Source organism: Hyperoodon ampullatus, assembly GCF_949752795.1.
Source record: "Hyperoodon ampullatus genome assembly, chromosome: 18".
Classification (NCBI taxonomy): domain Eukaryota; kingdom Metazoa; phylum Chordata; class Mammalia; order Artiodactyla; family Ziphiidae; genus Hyperoodon; species Hyperoodon ampullatus.
The window spans coordinates 62,943,223-62,963,635 of NC_136931.1; positions in this window are offsets into that span (position 1 = coordinate 62,943,223).

The window sequence follows — 20,413 nt, forward strand, 5'->3', positions numbered from 1 at the left end:
CGCTCTCCTTACGTCAGGCTCTGACGCTGTCCCTAGCTGAAGTCCTGACACTGGTTCTAAACAAGGCCGCGATATTCTCAGTAACTAAGGTGTTGACACTATACCTGGGTCATGTCCTGACAGTATACCTAGATCATAACTTATCCCTGTCTTTAGCTAAAGTGGAGCATCTTATGGCAACTAAAGCCCAGATGCTATGCATAACTCAGGCCCTCAATTTAGCCCCAAGGCCGTGACACTGTCCCTAAGTAAGGCCTAGATGCTGGTCCAACGTCAGGGCCTGATACTGTCCCTATCAAAGTCCCTAACACTATGCGTGTCTCAAGCCCTGACACTGTACCTAACAGAAGGATCTGACGCCAGTCCTAACCAAGACCCTGACACTGTCCCTAAGTAGGGCCTGAGACTACGGCTAACTCAGGCTGTGACACGATACGTCACAAGGCTCTGATGCTAGTCCTAACTAAGGCCCTGACAGTGACCCTAACTAAGGCCTTGACACTATTGCTAACTAAGGCCATAGCCCTAGCCGTAGCCCTAGCCCTAGCCCTTTCCTCAGCCCTAGACCCTGATGCTGATCCTACAGAGGCCCTTAATGCTCCTCCTAGGCCTTGCCCTGGCACTGTCCTTAACTAAGGCCTTGACACTACTAGTAACTCAGGCCATGATACTGTCCCTAACTAAGTCCCTGACAGTGTCCCTGACTAATTGCCTGACTCTCCTCCTAACTCTGGCCCTGCCATTATACATAACAAAGGCTCTAATGCTCGTCCTTACCAAGAACCTGACACTGTCCCTCACTAAAGCCCTGACAGTACTACTAACTCAAGCTCTGACATTATACCTAACAAAGGCTCTGATGCTAACCCTAACTAAGGCCCTGACAGTGACCCTAACTAAGTCCTTGACACTATTCCTAACTAAGGCCCTAGCCCTAACCCTAGCCCTCCCCTAGCCCATCCCCATCCCCATCCCCATCCCCATTCCCAGCTCCAGCCCCAGCCCCAGCCCCAGCCGTAGCCCCAGCCCCAGCCCCTGATGCTGATCCTAAAGAGGCCCTTACGCTCCTCCTAGGCCTTGCCCTGACACTGTCCCTACCGAAGGCCGTGATACTGGTCCTAAAGAAGGCCCAGGTGCTCTCGATAACTAAGGCCTTCAAAGTGTCCCTCGCTCCGTTCCGGACTTTATCCCTTGTCCATAGTTAATGTCCTCCCTCTTAGCCTACCTGAAGCCCTAATGCTGTCCCTAACTAAGGCCCTGACTAGTCATCCCTAAGGCCCTGACACTGTTTGTAAGTAAGGCCTGGAAGGTGTCCCTAATGCAGGCCCTGCTGCCCGCAATAACTAAAGGCCTAACGCTATCCTGAGCTAATATACTGAGCCATCTCGAGCCAAGGTCCTGACACTATCCCTAAGGCAGCCCTGATGCTGGCCCTAAATAAAGCCCTGAGGCTGTCCGTAACACAGGCCCTGAAGCTATCCGTAACTGAGGCCTTGACACTCCACCTAACTCAGGCCCTGATCATGTCTTTAACTAAGACCGTAATGCTGATCCTACAGAGGCCCTGATGCTGCTCCTGAGTCATGCCCTGACAGTGTCCCCAGCTAAGGACCTGATGCTAAGCCTCACTCGGGCCCTGTCGCTCTCCCTACGTCAGGCTGTGACGCTGTCCCTACCTGAAGCCCTGACACTGGTTCTAAACAAGGCCCCGATATTCTCAGTAACTAAGGTATTGACACTATACCTGGGTCATTTCCTGATAGTATACCTAGATCATAACTTATCCCTGTCTTTAGCTAAAGTCGAGCCTCTTATATCAACTAAAGCCCTGATGCTATGCATAACTCAGGCCCTCAATTTAGCCCCAAGGCCGTGACACTGTCCCTAAGTAAGGCCTAGATGCTGGTCCAATGTCAGGGCCTGATGCTGTCCATATCAAAGTCCCTAACACTATGCGTGTCTCAAGCCCTGACAGTGTACCTAACAGAAGGCTCTGAGGCCAGTCCTAACCAAGACCCTGACACTGGCCCTAACGAAGGCTCTGATGGTAGTCCTAACCAAGGCCCTGACACTGTCCCTAAGTAGGGCCTGAGACTACGGCTAACTCAGGCCGTGACACGATACGTCACCAAGGCTCTGATGCTAGTCCTAACTAAGGCCCTGACACTGTCCTAACTTATGCCCTGACACTACACGTAACACATGCCCTGACACTACACCTAACACAGACCCTGACACTGTTCCTAAGAGAGGCACTAATTCCACTCCTAACTCAGGCCCTGACACTGTCCCTAACTAAGGCCCTGACAGTATACCTAACGAGGGCTCTGATGCTAGTCCTAACTAAGTCTGTGACACTAATCCTAAGAAAGGCCTTGACAGTACTCGTAACTAAGCCCCTGACACTGACCCTAACTAAGGCCTTGACACTACTCCTAAATCGGGCCCTGACACGATACCGAAGAAAGGCTCTGATGCTAGTTGTAAGTAAGGCCCTGACACTGTTCTTAACTAACGCCTTGACACTACTACTAACTCAGGCTGTGATACTGTCCCTAACTAAGGCCCTGACAGTGTCCCTAACTAAGGGCCTGACTGTCGTCCTAACTCTGGCCCTGCCATTATACAGATCAAAGGCTATGACGCTCGTCCTAACCAAGGCACTGGCACTGTCCATCACTAAGGCTTGACACTACTTCTAACTCACGCCCTGATATTATACCTAACGAAGGCTCTGATGCTAACCCTAACTAAGGCCCTGACAGTGACCCTAAGTAAGGCCTTGAGACTATTCCTAAGTAAGGCCCTAGCCCTAGCCCTAGCCCCAGGCCCAGCCCCAGCCCCAGTCCCAGCTCCTGCCCCAGCTCCTACAGAGGCCTTTATGCTCCTGCTAGTGCTTGCCCTGACACTGTCCTTAAGTAAGGCCTTGACACTACTAGTAACTCAGGCCGTGATACTGTCCCTAACTAAGTCCCTGACAGTGTCCCTGACTAATTACCTGACTCTCCTCCTAACTCTGGCCCTGCCATTATACATAACAAAGGCTCTAACGCTCGTCCTTAGCAAGGACCTGACACTGTCCCTCACTAAGGCCCTGACGCTACTTCTAACTCAAGCTCTGACATTATACCTAACAAAGGCTCTGATGCTAACCCTAACTAAGGCCCTGACAGTGACCCTAAGTAAGGCCTTGAGACTATTCCTAAGTAAGGCCCTAGCCCCAGCCCTAGCCCCAGCCCCAGCTCCAGCCCCAGTCCCAGTCCCAGCTCCTGCCCCAGCTCCTACAGAGGCCTTTATGCTTCTCCTAGGCGTTGCCTTGACACTGTGCTTAACTGTGGCCTTGTGACTACTAGTAACTCAGGCCGTGATACTTTCCCTAACTAAGGCCCTGACAGTGTCCCCAGCTAAGGACCTGATGCTAGGCCTCACTCGGGCCCTGTCGCTCTCCTTACGTCAGGCTCTGACGCTGTCCCTAGCTGAAGTCCTGACACTGGTTCTAAACAAGGCCGCGATATTCTCAGTAACTAAGGTGTTGACACTATACCTGGGTCATGTCCTGACAGTATACCTAGATCATAACTTATCCTTGTCTTTAGCTAAAGTGGAGCCTCTTATGGCAACTAAAGCCCAGATGCTATGCATAACTCAGGCCCTCAATTTAGCCCCAAGGCCGTGACACTGTCCCTAAGTAAGGCCTAGATGCTGGTCCAACGTCAGGGCCTGATACTGTCCCTATCAAAGTCCCTAACACTATGCGTGTCTCAAGCCCTGACACTGTACCTAACAGAAGGATCTGACGCCAGTCCTAACCAAGACCCTGACACTGTCCCTAAGTAGGGCCTGAGACTACGGCCAGCTCAGGCTGTGACACGATACGTCACAAGGCTCTGATGCTAGTCCTAACTAAGGCCCTGACAGTGACCCTAACTAAGGCCTTGACACTATTGCTAACTAAGGCCATAGCCGTAGCCGTAGCCCTAGCCCTAGCCCTTGCCTCAGCCCCAGACCCTGATGCTGATCCTACAGAGGCCCTTAATGCTCCTCCTAGGCCTTGCCCTGACACTGTCCTTAACTAAGGCCTTGACACTACTAGTAACTCAGGCCGTGATACTGTCCCTAACTAAGTCCCTGACAGTGTCCCTGACTAATTGCCTGACTCTCCTCCTAACTCTGGCCCTGCCATTATACATAACAAAGGCTCTAATGCTCGTCCTTACCAAGAACCTGACACTGTCCCTCACTAAAGCCCTGACAGTACTACTAACTCAAGCTCTGACATTATACCTAACAAAGGCTCTGATGCTAACCCTAACTAAGGCCCTGACAGTGACCCTAACTAAGTCCTTGACACTATTCCTAACTAAGGCCCTAGCCCTAACCCTAGCCCTAGCCCTCCCCTAGCCCATCCCCATCCCCATCCCCATTCCCATCTCCAGCCCCAGCCCCAGCCCGAGCCGTAGCCCCAGCCGTAGCCCCAGCCCCAGCCCCTGATGCTGATCCTAAAGAGGCCCTTATGCTCCTCCTAGGCCTTGCCCTGACACTGTCCCTACCGAAGGCCGTGATACTGGTCCTAAAGAAGGCCCAGGTGCTCTCGATAACTAAGGCCTTCAAAGTGTCCCTCGCTCCGTTCCGGACTTTATCCCTTGTCCATAGTTAATGTCCTCCCTCTTACCCTACCTGAAGCCCTAATGCTGTCCCTAACTAAGGCCCTGACTAGTCATCCCTAAGGCCCTGACACTGTTTGTAAGTAAGGCCCTGACACAGTTCTTAACTAACGCCTTGACACTACCACTAACTCAGGCTGTGATACTGTCCCTAACTAAGTCCCTGACAGTGTCCCTAACTAAGGGCCTGACTGTCGTCCTAACTCTGGCCCTGCCATTATACAGATCAAAGGCTATGACGCTCGTCCTAAACAAGGCACTGGCACTGTCCATCACTAAGGCTTGACACTACTTCTAACTCACGCCCTGATATTATACCTAACGAAGGCTCTGATGCTAACCCTAACTAAGGCCCTGACAGTGACCCTAAGTAAGGCCTTGAGACTATTCCTAAGTAAGGCCGTAGCCCTAGCTCTAGCCCCAGGCCCAGTCCCAGCCCCAGTCCCAGCTCCTGCCCCAGCTCCTACAGAGGCCTTTATGCTCCTGCTAGTGCTTGCCCTGACACTGTCCTTAAGTAAGGCCTTGACACTACTAGTAACTCAGGCCGTGATACTGTCCCTAACTAAGTCCCTGACAGTGTCCCTGACTAATTACCTGACTCTCCTCCTAACTCTGGCCCTGCCATTATACATAACAAAGGCTCTAACGCTCGTCCTTAGCAAGGACCTGACACTGTCCCTCACTAATGCCCTGACGCTACTTCTAACTCAAGCTCTGACATTATACCTAACAAAGGCTCTGATGCTAACCCTAACTAAGGCCTTGACACTATTCCTAAGTAAGGCCCTAGCCCCAGCCCCAGCCCCAGCCCCAGCCCCAGCCCCAGTCTCAGTCCCAGCTCCTGCCCCAGCTCCTACAGAGGCCTTTATGCTTCTCCTAGGCGTTGCCTTGACACTGTGCTTAACTGTGGCCTTGTGACTACTAGTAACTCAGGCCGTGATACTTTCCCTAACTAAGGCCCTGACAGTGTCCCCAGCTAAGGACCTGATGCTAGGCCTCACTCGGGCCCTGTCGCTCTCCTTACGTCAGCCTCTGACGCTGTCCCTAGCTGAAGTCCTGACACTGGTTCTAAACAAGGCCGCGATATTCTCAGTAACTAAGGTGTTGACACTATACCTGGGTCATGTCCTGACAGTATACCTAGATCATAACTTATCCCTGTCTTTAGCTAAAGTGGAGCATCTTATGGCAACTAAAGCCCAGATGCTATGCATAACTCAGGCCCTCAATTTAGCCCCAAGGCCGTGACACTGTCCCTAAGTAAGGCCTAGATGCTGGTCCAACGTCAGGGCCTGATACTGTCCCTATCAAAGTCCCTAACACTATGCGTGTCTCAAGCCCTGACACTGTACCTAACAGAAGGATCTGACGCCAGTCCTAACCAAGACCCTGACACTGTCCCTAAGTAGGGCCTGAGACTACGGCTAACTCAGGCTGTGACACGATACGTCACAAGGCTCTGATGCTAGTCCTAACTAAGGCCCTGACAGTGACCCTAACTAAGGCCTTGACACTATTGCTAACTAAGGCCATAGCCCTAGCCGTAGCCCTAGCCCTAGCCCTTTCCTCAGCCCTAGACCCTGATGCTGATCCTACAGAGGCCCTTAATGCTCCTCCTAGGCCTTGCCCTGGCACTGTCCTTAACTAAGGCCTTGACACTACTAGTAACTCAGGCCATGATACTGTCCCTAACTAAGTCCCTGACAGTGTCCCTGACTAATTGCCTGACTCTCCTCCTAACTCTGGCCCTGCCATTATACATAACAAAGGCTCTAATGCTCGTCCTTACCAAGAACCTGACACTGTCCCTCACTAAAGCCCTGACAGTACTACTAACTCAAGCTCTGACATTATACCTAACAAAGGCTCTGATGCTAACCCTAACTAAGGCCCTGACAGTGACCCTAACTAAGTCCTTGACACTATTCCTAACTAAGGCCCTAGCCCTAACCCTAGCCCTCCCCAAGCCCATCCCCATCCCCATCCCCATCCCCATTCCCAGCTCCAGCCCCAGCCCCAGCCCCAGCCGTAGCCCCAGCCCCAGCCCCTGATGCTGATCCTAAAGAGGCCCTTACGCTCCTCCTAGGCCTTGCCCTGACACTGTCCCTACCGAAGGCCGTGATACTGGTCCTAAAGAAGGCCCAGGTGCTCTCGATAACTAAGGCCTTCAAAGTGTCCCTCGCTCCGTTCCGGACTTTATCCCTTGTCCATAGTTAATGTCCTCCCTCTTAGCCTACCTGAAGCCCTAATGCTGTCCCTAACTAAGGCCCTGACTAGTCATCCCTAAGGCCCTGACACTGTTTGTAAGTAAGGCCTGGAAGGTGTCCCTAATGCAGGCCCTGCTGCCCGCAATAACTAAAGGCCTAACGCTATCCTGAGCTAATATACTGAGCCATCTCGAGCCAAGGTCCTGACACTATCCCTAAGGCAGCCCTGATGCTGGCCCTAAATAAAGCCCTGAGGCTGTCCGTAACACAGGCCCTGAAGCTATCCGTAACTGAGGCCTTGACACTCCACCTAACTCAGGCCCTGATCATGTCTTTAACTAAGACCGTAATGCTGATCCTACAGAGGCCCTGATGCTGCTCCTGAGTCATGCCCTGACAGTGTCCCCAGCTAAGGACCTGATGCTAAGCCTCACTCGGGCCCTGTCGCTCTCCCTACGTCAGGCTGTGACGCTGTCCCTACCTGAAGCCCTGACACTGGTTCTAAACAAGGCCCCGATATTCTCAGTAACTAAGGTATTGACACTATACCTGGGTCATTTCCTGATAGTATACCTAGATCATAACTTATCCCTGTCTTTAGCTAAAGTCGAGCCTCTTATATCAACTAAAGCCCTGATGCTATGCATAACTCAGGCCCTCAATTTAGCCCCAAGGCCGTGACACTGTCCCTAAGTAAGGCCTAGATGCTGGTCCAATGTCAGGGCCTGATGCTGTCCATATCAAAGTCCCTAACACTATGCGTGTCTCAAGCCCTGACAGTGTACCTAACAGAAGGCTCTGAGGCCAGTCCTAACCAAGACCCTGACACTGGCCCTAACGAAGGCTCTGATGGTAGTCCTAACCAAGGCCCTGACACTGTCCCTAAGTAGGGCCTGAGACTACGGCTAACTCAGGCCGTGACACGATACGTCACCAAGGCTCTGATGCTAGTCCTAACTAAGGCCCTGACACTGTCCTAACTTATGCCCTGACACTACACGTAACACATGCCCTGACACTACACCTAACACAGACCCTGACACTGTTCCTAAGAGAGGCACTAATTCCACTCCTAACTCAGGCCCTGACACTGTCCCTAACTAAGGCCCTGACAGTATACCTAACGAGGGCTCTGATGCTAGTCCTAACTAAGTCTGTGACACTAATCCTAAGAAAGGCCTTGACAGTACTCGTAACTAAGCCCCTGACACTGACCCTAACTAAGGCCTTGACACTACTCCTAAATCGGGCCCTGACACGATACCGAAGAAAGGCTCTGATGCTAGTTGTAAGTAAGGCCCTGACACTGTTCTTAACTAACGCCTTGACACTACTACTAACTCAGGCTGTGATACTGTCCCTAACTAAGGCCCTGACAGTGTCCCTAACTAAGGGCCTGACTGTCGTCCTAACTCTGGCCCTGCCATTATACAGATCAAAGGCTATGACGCTCGTCCTAACCAAGGCACTGGCACTGTCCATCACTAAGGCTTGACACTACTTCTAACTCACGCCCTGATATTATACCTAACGAAGGCTCTGATGCTAACCCTAACTAAGGCCCTGACAGTGACCCTAAGTAAGGCCTTGAGACTATTCCTAAGTAAGGCCCTAGCCCTAGCCCTAGCCCCAGGCCCAGCCCCAGCCCCAGTCCCAGCTCCTGCCCCAGCTCCTACAGAGGCCTTTATGCTCCTGCTAGTGCTTGCCCTGACACTGTCCTTAAGTAAGGCCTTGACACTACTAGTAACTCAGGCCGTGATACTGTCCCTAACTAAGTCCCTGACAGTGTCCCTGACTAATTACCTGACTCTCCTCCTAACTCTGGCCCTGCCATTATACATAACAAAGGCTCTAACGCTCGTCCTTAGCAAGGACCTGACACTGTCCCTCACTAAGGCCCTGACGCTACTTCTAACTCAAGCTCTGACATTATACCTAACAAAGGCTCTGATGCTAACCCTAACTAAGGCCCTGACAGTGACCCTAAGTAAGGCCTTGAGACTATTCCTAAGTAAGGCCCTAGCCCCAGCCCTAGCCCCAGCCCCAGCTCCAGCCCCAGTCCCAGTCCCAGCTCCTGCCCCAGCTCCTACAGAGGCCTTTATGCTTCTCCTAGGCGTTGCCTTGACACTGTGCTTAACTGTGGCCTTGTGACTACTAGTAACTCAGGCCGTGATACTTTCCCTAACTAAGGCCCTGACAGTGTCCCCAGCTAAGGACCTGATGCTAGGCCTCACTCGGGCCCTGTCGCTCTCCTTACGTCAGGCTCTGACGCTGTCCCTAGCTGAAGTCCTGACACTGGTTCTAAACAAGGCCGCGATATTCTCAGTAACTAAGGTGTTGACACTATACCTGGGTCATGTCCTGACAGTATACCTAGATCATAACTTATCCTTGTCTTTAGCTAAAGTGGAGCCTCTTATGGCAACTAAAGCCCAGATGCTATGCATAACTCAGGCCCTCAATTTAGCCCCAAGGCCGTGACACTGTCCCTAAGTAAGGCCTAGATGCTGGTCCAACGTCAGGGCCTGATACTGTCCCTATCAAAGTCCCTAACACTATGCGTGTCTCAAGGCCTGACACTGTACCTAACAGAAGGATCTGACGCCAGTCCTAACCAAGACCCTGACACTGTCCCTAAGTAGGGCCTGAGACTACGGCCAGCTCAGGCTGTGACACGATATGTCACAAGGCTCTGATGCTAGTCCTAACTAAGGCCCTGACAGTGACCCTAACTAAGGCCTTGACACTATTGCTAACTAAGGCCATAGCCCTAACCGTAGCCCTAGCCCTAGCCCTAGCCCTTGCCTCAGCCCCAGACCCTGATGCTGATCCTACAGAGGCCCTTAATGCTCCTCCTAGGCCTTGCCCTGACACTGTCCTTAACTAAGGCCTTGACACTACTAGTAACTCAGGCCGTGATACTGTCCCTAACTAAGTCCCTGACAGTGTCCCTGACTAATTGCCTGACTCTCCTCCTAACTCTGGCCCTGCCATTATACATAACAAAGGCTCTAATGCTCGTCCTTACCAAGAACCTGACACTGTCCCTCACTAAAGCCCTGACAGTACTACTAACTCAAGCTCTGACATTATACCTAACAAAGGCTCTGATGCTAACCCTAACTAAGGCCCTGACAGTGACCCTAACTAAGTCCTTGACACTATTCCTAACTAAGGCCCTAGCCCTAACCCTAGCCCTAGCCCTCCCCTAGCCCATCCCCATCCCCATCCCCATTCCCATCTCCAGCCCCAGCCCCAGCCCGAGCCGTAGCCCCAGCCGTAGCCCCAGCCCCAGCCCCTGATGCTGATCCTAAAGAGGCCCTTATGCTCCTCCTAGGCCTTGCCCTGACACTGTCCCTACCGAAGGCCGTGATACTGGTCCTAAAGAAGGCCCAGGTGCTCTCGATAACTAAGGCCTTCAAAGTGTCCCTCGCTCCGTTCCGGACTTTATCCCTTGTCCATAGTTAATGTCCTCCCTCTTACCCTACCTGAAGCCCTAATGCTGTCCCTAACTAAGGCCCTGACTAGTCATCCCTAAGGCCCTGACACTGTTTGTAAGTAAGGCCTGGAAGGTGTCCCTAATGCAGGCCCTGCTGCCCGCAATAACTAAAGGCCTAACGCTATCCTGAGCTAATATACTGAGCCATCTCGAGCCAAGGTCCTGACACTATCCCTAAGGCAGCCCTGATGCTGGCCCTAAATAAAGCCCTGAGGCTGTCCGTAACACAGGCCCTGAAGCTATCCGTAACTGAGGCCTTGACACTCCACCTAACTCAGGCCCTGATCATGTCTTTAACTAAGACCGTAATGCTGATCCTACAGAGGCCCTGATGCTGCTCCTGAGTCATGCCCTGACAGTGTCCCCAGCTAAGGACCTGATGCTAGGCCTCACTCGGGCCCTGTCGCTCTCCCTACGTCAGGCTGTGACGCTGTCCCTGCCTGAAGCCCTGACACTGGTTCTAAACAAGGCCCCGATATTCTCAGTAACTAAGGTATTGACACTATACCTGGGTCATTTCCTGATAGTATACCTAGATCATAACTTATCCCTGTCTTTAGCTAAAGTCGAGCCTCTTATATCAACTAAAGCCCTGATGCTATGCATAACTCAGGCCCTCAATTTAGCCCCAAGGCCGTGACACTGTCCCTAAGTAAGGCCTAGATGCTGGTCCAATGTCAGGGCCTGATGCTGTCCATATCAAAGTCCCTAACACTATGCGTGTCTCAAGCCCTGACAGTGTACCTAACAGAAGGCTCTGAGGCCAGTCCTAACCAAGACCCTGACACTGGCCCTAACGAAGGCTCTGATGGTAGTCCTAACCAAGGCCCTGACACTGTCCCTAAGTAGGGCCTGAGACTACGGCTAACTCAGGCCGTGACACGATACGTCACCAAGGCTCTGATGCTAGTCCTAACTAAGGCCCTGACACTGTCCTAACTTATGCCCTGACACTACACGTAACACATGCCCTGACACTACACCTAACACAGACCCTGACACTGTTCCTAAGAGAGGCACTAATTCCACTCCTAACTCAGGCCCTGACACTGTCCCTAACTAAGGCCCTGACAGTATACCTAACGAGGGCTCTGATGCTAGTCCTAACTAAGTCTGTGACACTAATCCTAAGAAAGGCCTTGACAGTACTCGTAACTAAGCCCCTGACACTGACCCTAACTAAGGCCTTGACACTACTCCTAAATCGGGCCCTGACACGATACCGAAGAAAGGCTCTGATGCTAGTTGTAAGTAAGGCCCTGACACTGTTCTTAACTAACGCCTTGACACTACTACTAACTCAGGCTGTGATACTGTCCCTAACTAAGGCCCTGACAGTGTCCCTAACTAAGGGCCTGACTGTCGTCCTAACTCTGGCCCTGCCATTATACAGATCAAAGGCTATGACGCTCGTCCTAACCAAGGCACTGGCACTGTCCATCACTAAGGCTTGACACTACTTCTAACTCACGCCCTGATATTATACCTAACGAAGGCTCTGATGCTAACCCTAACTAAGGCCCTGACAGTGACCCTAAGTAAGGCCTTGAGACTATTCCTAAGTAAGGCCCTAGCCCTAGCCCTAGCCCCAGGCCCAGCCCCAGCCCCAGTCCCAGCTCCTGCCCCAGCTCCTACAGAGGCCTTTATGCTCCTGCTAGTGCTTGCCCTGACACTGTCCTTAAGTAAGGCCTTGACACTACTAGTAACTCAGGCCGTGATACTGTCCCTAACTAAGTCCCTGACAGTGTCCCTGACTAATTACCTGACTCTCCTCCTAACTCTGGCCCTGCCATTATACATAACAAAGGCTCTAACGCTCGTCCTTAGCAAGGACCTGACACTGTCCCTCACTAAGGCCCTGACGCTACTTCTAACTCAAGCTCTGACATTATACCTAACAAAGGCTCTGATGCTAACCCTAACTAAGGCCCTGACAGTGACCCTAAGTAAGGCCTTGAGACTATTCCTAAGTAAGGCCCTAGCCCCAGCCCTAGCCCCAGCCCCAGCTCCAGCCCCAGTCCCAGTCCCAGCTCCTGCCCCAGCTCCTACAGAGGCCTTTATGCTTCTCCTAGGCGTTGCCTTGACACTGTGCTTAACTGTGGCCTTGTGACTACTAGTAACTCAGGCCGTGATACTTTCCCTAACTAAGGCCCTGACAGTGTCCCCAGCTAAGGACCTGATGCTAGGCCTCACTCGGGCCCTGTCGCTCTCCTTACGTCAGGCTCTGACGCTGTCCCTAGCTGAAGTCCTGACACTGGTTCTAAACAAGGCCGCGATATTCTCAGTAACTAAGGTGTTGACACTATACCTGGGTCATGTCCTGATAGTATACCTAGATCATAACTTATCCCTGTCTTTAGCTAAAGTCGAGCCTCTTATATCAACTAAAGCCCTGATGCTATGCATAACTCAGGCCCTCAATTTAGCCCCAAGGCCGTGACACTGTCCCTAAGTAAGGCCTAGATGCTGGTCCAACGTCAGGGCCTGATACTGTCCCTATCAAAGTCCCTAACACTATGCGTGTCTCAAGCCCTGACAGTGTACCTAACAGAAGGCTGTGAGGCCAGTCCTAACCAAGACCCTGACACTGGCCCTAACAAAGGCTTTGATGGTAGTCCTAACCAAGGCCCTGACACTGTCCCTAAGTAGGGCCTGAGTCTACGGCTAACTCAGGCCGTGACACGATACGTCACCAAGGCTCTGATGCTAGTCCTAAGTAAGGCCCTGACACTGTCCTAACTTATGCCCTGACACTACACGTAACACTTGCCCTGACACTACACCTAACACAGACCCTGACACTGTTCCTAAGAGAGGCACTAATTCCACTCCTAACTCAGGCCCTGACACTGTCCCTAACTAAGGCCCTGACAGTATACCTAATGAGGGCTCTGATGCTAGTCCTAACTAAGTCTGTGACACTAATCCTAAGAAAGGCCTTGACAGTACTCGTAACTAAGCCCCTGACACTGACCCTAACTAAGGCCTTGACACTACTCCTAAATTGGGCCCTGACACGATACCGAAGAAAGGCTCTGATGCTAGTTGTAAGTAAGGCCCTGACACTGTTCTTAACTAACGCGTTGACACTACTACTAACTCAGGCTGTGATACTATCCCTAACTAAGGCCCTGACAGTGTCCCTAACTAAGGGCCTGACTGTCGTCCTAACTCTGGCCCTGCCATTATACTGATCAAAGGCTATGACGCTCGTCCTAACCAAGGCACTGGCACTGTCCATCACTAAGGCTTGACACTACTTCTAACTCACGCCCTGATATTATACCTAACGAAGGCTCTGATGCTAACCCTAACTAAGGCCCTGACAGTGACCCTAAGTAAGGCCTTGAGACTATTCCTAAGTAAGGCCCTAGCCCTAGCCCTAGCCCCAGGCCCAGCCCCAGCCCCAGTCCCAGCTCCTGCCCCAGCTCCTACAGAGGCCTTTATGCTCCTGCTAGTGCTTGCCCTGACACTGTCCTTAAGTAAGGCCTTGACACTACTAGTAACTCAGGCCGTGATACTGTCCCTAACTAAGTCCCTGACAGTGTCCCTGACTAATTACCTGACTCTCCTCCTAACTCTGGCCCTGCCATTATACATAACAAAGGCTCTAACGCTCGTCCTTAGCAAGGACCTGACACTGTCCCTCACTAAGGCCCTGACGCTACTTCTAACTCAAGCTCTGACATTATACCTAACAAAGGCTCTGATGCTAACCCTAACTAAGGCCCTGACAGTGACCCTAACTAAGTCCTTGACACTATTCCTAACTAAGGCCCTAGCCCTAGCCCTCCCCTAGCCCATCCCCATCCCCATCCCCATCCCCATCTCCAGCCCCAGCCCCAGCCCTAGCCCCAGCCCCAGCCCCAGCCGTAGCCCCAGCCCCAGCCCCTGATGCTGATCCTAAAGAGGCCCTTATGCTCCTCCTAGGCCTTGCCCTGACACTGTCCCTACCGAAGGCCGTGATACTGGTCCTAAAGAAGGCCCAGGTGCTCTCGATAACTAAGGCCTTCAAAGTGTCCCTCGCTCCGTTCCGGACTTTATCCCTTGTCCATAGTTAATGTCCTCCCTCTTACCCTACCTGAAGCCCTAATGCTGTCCCTAACTAAGGCCCTGACTAGTCATCCCTAAGGCCCTGACACTGTTTGTAAGTAAGGCCTGGAAGGTGTCCCTAATGCAGGCCCTGCTGCCCGCAATAACTAAAGGCCTAACGCTATCCTGAGCTAATATACTGAGCCATCTCGAGCCAAGGTCCTGACACTATCCCTAAGGCAGCCCTGATGCTGGCCCTAAATAAAGCCCTGAGGCTGTCCGTAACACAGGCCCTGAAGCTATCCGTAACTGAGGCCTTGACACTCCACCTAACTCAGGCCCTGATCATGTCTTTAACTAAGACCGTAATGCTGATCCTACAGAGGCCCTGATGCTGCTCCTGAGTCATGCCCTGACAGTGTCCCCAGCTAAGGACCTGATGCTAGGCCTCACTCGGGCCCTGTCGCTCTCCCTACGTCAGGCTGTGACGCTGTCCCTGCCTGAAGCCCTGACACTGGTTCTAAACAAGGCCCCGATATTCTCAGTAACTAAGGTATTGACACTATACCTGGGTCATTTCCTGATAGTATACCTAGATCATAACTTATCCCTGTCTTTAGCTAAAGTCGAGCCTCTTATATCAACTAAAGCCCTGATGCTATGCATAACTCAGGCCCTCAATTTAGCCCCAAGGCCGTGACACTGTCCCTAAGTAAGGCCTAGATGCTGGTCCAATGTCAGGGCCTGATACTGTCCATATCAAAGTCCCTAACACTATGCGTGTCTCAAGCCCTGACAGTGTACCTAACAGAAGGCTCTGAGGCCAGTCCTAACCAAGACCCTGACACTGGCCCTAACGAAGGCTCTGATGGTAGTCCTAACCAAGGCCCTGACACTGTCCCTAAGTAGGGCCTGAGACTACGGCTAACTCAGGCCGTGACACGATACGTCACCAAGGCTCTGATGCTAGTCCTAACTAAGGCCCTGACACTGTCCTAACTTATGCCCTGACACTACACGTAACACATGCCCTGACACTACACCTAACACAGACCCTGACACTGTTCCTAAGAGAGGCACTAATTCCACTCCTAACTCAGGCCCTGACACTGTCCCTAACTAAGGCCCTGACAGTATACCTAACGAGGGCTCTGATGCTAGTCCTAACTAAGTCTGTGACACTAATCCTAAGAAAGGCCTTGACAGTACTCGTAACTAAGCCCCTGACACTGACCCTAACTAAGGCCTTGACACTACTCCTAAATCGGGCCCTGACACGATACCGAAGAAAGGCTCTGATGCTAGTTGTAAGTAAGGCCCTGACACTGTTCTTAACTAACGCCTTGACACTACTACTAACTCAGGCTGTGATACTGTCCCTAACTAAGGCCCTGACAGTGTCCCTAACTAAGGGCCTGACTGTCGTCCTAACTCTGGCCCTGCCATTATACAGATCAAAGGCTATGACGCTCGTCCTAACCAAGGCACTGGCACTGTCCATCACTAAGGCTTGACACTACTTCTAACTCACGCCCTGATATTATACCTAACGAAGGCTCTGATGCTAACCCTAACTAAGGCCCTGACAGTGACCCTAAGTAAGGCCTTGAGACTATTCCTAAGTAAGGCCCTAGCCCTAGCCCTAGCCCCAGGCCCAGCCCCAGCCCCAGTCCGAGCTCCTGCCTGAGCTCCTACAGAGGCCTTTATGCTCCTGCTAGTGCTTGCCCTGACACTGTCCTTAAGTAAGGCCTTGACACTACTAGTAACTCAGGCCGTGATACTGTCCCTAACTAAGTCCCTGACAGTGTCCCTGACTAATTACCTGACTCTCCTCCTAACTCTGGCCCTGCCATTATACATAACAAAGGCTCTAACGCTCGTCCTTAGCAAGGACCTGACACTGTCCCTCACTAAGGCCCTGACGCTACTTCTAACTCAAGCTCTGACATTATACCTAACAAAGGCTCTGATGCTAACCCTAACTAAGGCCCTGACAGTGACCCTAAGTAAGGCCTTGAGACTATTCCTAAGTAAGGCCCTAGCCCCAGCCCTAGCCCCAGCCCCAGCTCCAGCCCCAGTCCCAGTCCCAGCTCCTGCCCCAGCTCCTACAGAGGCCTTTATGCTTCTCCTAGGCGTTGCCTTGACACTGTGCTTAACTGTGGCCTTGTGACTACTAGTAACTCAGGCCGTGATACTTTCCCTAACTAAGGCCCTGACAGTGTCCCCAGCTAAGGACCTGATGCTAGGCCTCACTCGGGCCCTGTCGCTCTCCTTACGTCAGGCTCTGACGCTGTCCCTAGCTGAAGTCCTGACACTGGTTCTAAACAAGGCCGCGATATTCTCAGTAACTAAGGTGTTGACACTATACCTGGGTCATGTCCTGATAGTATACCTAGATCATAACTTATCCCTGTCTTTAGCTAAAGTCGAGCCTCTTATATCAACTAAAGCCCTGATGCTATGCATAACTCAGGCCCTCAATTTAGCCCCAAGGCCGTGACACTGTCCCTAAGTAAGGCCTAGATGCTGGTCCAACGTCAGGGCCTGATACTGTCCCTATCAAAGTCCCTAACACTATGCGTGTCTCAAGCCCTGACAGTGTACCTAACAGAAGGCTGTGAGGCCAGTCCTAACCAAGACCCTGACACTGGCCCTAACAAAGGCTTTGATGGTAGTCCTAACCAAGGCCCTGACACTGTCCCTAAGTAGGGCCTGAGTCTACGGCTAACTCAGGCCGTGACACGATACGTCACCAAGGCTCTGATGCTAGTCCTAAGTAAGGCCCTGACACTGTCCTAACTTATGCCCTGACACTACACGTAACACTTGCCCTGACACTACACCTAACACAGACCCTGACACTGTTCCTAAGAGAGGCACTAATTCCACTCCTAACTCAGGCCCTGACACTGTCCCTAACTAAGGCCCTGACAGTATACCTAATGAGGGCTCTGATGCTAGTCCTAACTAAGTCTGTGACACTAATCCTAAGAAAGGCCTTGACAGTACTCGTAACTAAGCCCCTGACACTGACCCTAACTAAGGCCTTGACACTACTCCTAAATCGGGCCCTGACACGATACCGAAGAAAGGCTCTGATGCTAGTTGTAAGTAAGGCCCTGACACTGTTCTTAACTAACGCGTTGACACTACTACTAACTCAGGCTGTGATACTATCCCTAACTAAGGCCCTGACAGTGTCCCTAACTAAGGGCCTGACTGTCGTCCTAACTCTGGCCCTGCCATTATACAGATCAAAGGCTATGACGCTCGTCCTAACCAAGGCACTGGCACTGTCCATCACTAAGGCTTGACACTACTTCTAACTCACGCCCTGATATTATACCTAACGAAGGCTCTGATGCTAACCCTAACTAAGGCCCTGACAGTGACCCTAAGTAAGGCCTTGAGACTATTCCTAAGTAAGGCCCTAGCCCTAGCCCTAGCCCCAGGCCCAGCCCCAGCCCCAGTCCCAGCTCCTGCCCCAGCTCCTACAGAGGCCTTTATGCTCCTGCTAGTGCTTGCCCTGACACTGTCCTTAAGTAAGGCCTTGACACTACTAGTAACTCAGGCCGTGATACTGTCCCTAACTAAGTCCCTGACAGTGTCCCTGACTAATTACCTGACTCTCCTCCTAACTCTGGCCCTGCCATTATACATAACAAAGGCTCTAACGCTCGTCCTTAGCAAGGACCTGACACTGTCCCTCACTAAGGCCCTGACGCTACTTCTAACTCAAGCTCTGACATTATACCTAACAAAGGCTCTGATGCTAACCCTAACTAAGGCCCTGACAGTGACCCTAAGTAAGTCCTTGACACTATTCCTAACTAAGGCCCTAGCCCTAGCCCTAGCCCTCCCCTAGCCCATCCCCATCCCCATCCCCATCCCCATCTCCAGCCCCAGCCCCAGCCCTAGCCCCAGCCCCAGCCCCAGCCGTAGCCCCAGCCCCAGCCCCTGATGCTGATCCTAAAGAGGCCCTTATGCTCCTCCTAGGCCTTGCCCTGACACTGTCCCTACCGAAGGCCGTGATACTGGTCCTAAAGAAGGCCCAGGTGCTCTCGATAACTAAGGCCTTCAAAGTGTCCCTCGCTCCGTTCCGGACTTTATCCCTTGTCCATAGTTAATGTCCTCCCTCTTACCCTACCTGAAGCCCTAATGCTGTCCCTAACTAAGGCCCTGACTAGTCATCCCTAAGGCCCTGACACTGTTTGTAAGTAAGGCCTGGAAGGTGTCCCTAATGCAGGCCCTGCTGCCCGCAATAACTAAAGGCCTAACGCTATCCTGAGCTAATATACTGAGCCATCTCGAGCCAAGGTCCTGACACTATCCCTAAGGCAGCCCTGATGCTGGCCCTAAATAAAGCCCTGAGGCTGTCCGTAACACAGGCCCTGAAGCTATCCGTAACTGAGGCCTTGACACTCCACCTAACTCAGGCCCTGATCATGTCTTTAACTAAGACCGTAATGCTGATCCTACAGAGGCCCTGATGCTGCTCCTGAGTCATGCCCTGACAGTGTCCCCAGCTAAGGACCTGATGCTAGGCCTCACTCGGGCCCTGTCGCTCTCCCTACGTCAGGCTGTGACGCTGTCCCTGCCTGAAGCCCTGACACTGGTTCTAAACAAGGCCCCGATATTCTCAGTAACTAAGGTATTGACACTATACCTGGGTCATTTCCTGATAGTATACCTAGATCATAACTTATCCCTGTCTTTAGCTAAAGTCGAGCCTCTTATATCAACTAAAGCCCTGATGCTATGCATAACTCAGGCCCTCAATTTAGCCCCAAGGCCGTGACACTGTCCCTAAGTAAGGCCTAGATGCTGGTCCAATGTCAGGGCCTGATACTGTCCATATCAAAGTCCCTAACACTATGCGTGTCTCAAGCCCTGACAGTGTACCTAACAGAAGGCTCTGAGGCCAGTCCTAACCAAGACCCTGACACTGGCCCTAACGAAGGCTCTGATGGTAGTCCTAACCAAGGCCCTGACACTGTCCCTAAGTAGGGCCTGAGACTACGGCTAACTCAGGCCGTGACACGATACGTCACCAAGGCTCTGATGCTAGTCCTAACTAAGGCCCTGACACTGTCCTAACTTATGCCCTGACACTACACGTAACACATGCCCTGACACTACACCTAACACAGACCCTGACACTGTTCCTAAGAGAGGCACTAATTCCACTCCTAACTCAGGCCCTGACACTGTCCCTAACTAAGGCCCTGACAGTATACCTAACGAGGGCTCTGATGCTAGTCCTAACTAAGTCTGTGACACTAATCCTAAGAAAGGCCTTGACAGTACTCGTAACTAAGCCCCTGACACTGACCCTAACTAAGGCCTTGACACTACTCCTAAATCGGGCCCTGACACGATACCGAAGAAAGGCTCTGATGCTAGTTGTAAGTAAGGCCCTGACACTGTTCTTAACTAACGCCTTGACACTACTACTAACTCAGGCTGTGATACTGTCCCTAACTAAGGCCCTGACAGTGTCCCTAACTAAGGGCCTGACTGTCGTCCTAACTCTGGCCCTGCCATTATACAGATCAAAGGCTATGACGCTCGTCCTAACCAAGGCACTGGCACTGTCCATCACTAAGGCTTGACACTACTTCTAACTCACGCCCTGATATTATACCTAACGAAGGCTCTGATGCTAACCCTAACTAAGGCCCTGACAGTGACCCTAAGTAAGGCCTTGAGACTATTCCTAAGTAAGGCCCTAGCCCTAGCCCTAGCCCCAGGCCCAGCCCCAGCCCCAGTCCCAGCTCCTGCCCCAGCTCCTACAGAGGCCTTTATGCTCCTGCTAGTGCTTGCCCTGACACTGTCCTTAAGTAAGGCCTTGACACTACTAGTAACTCAGGCCGTGATACTGTCCCTAACTAAGTCCCTGACAGTGTCCCTGACTAATTACCTGACTCTCCTCCTAACTCTGGCCCTGCCATTATACATAACAAAGGCTCTAACGCTCGTCCTTAGCAAGGACCTGACACTGTCCCTCACTA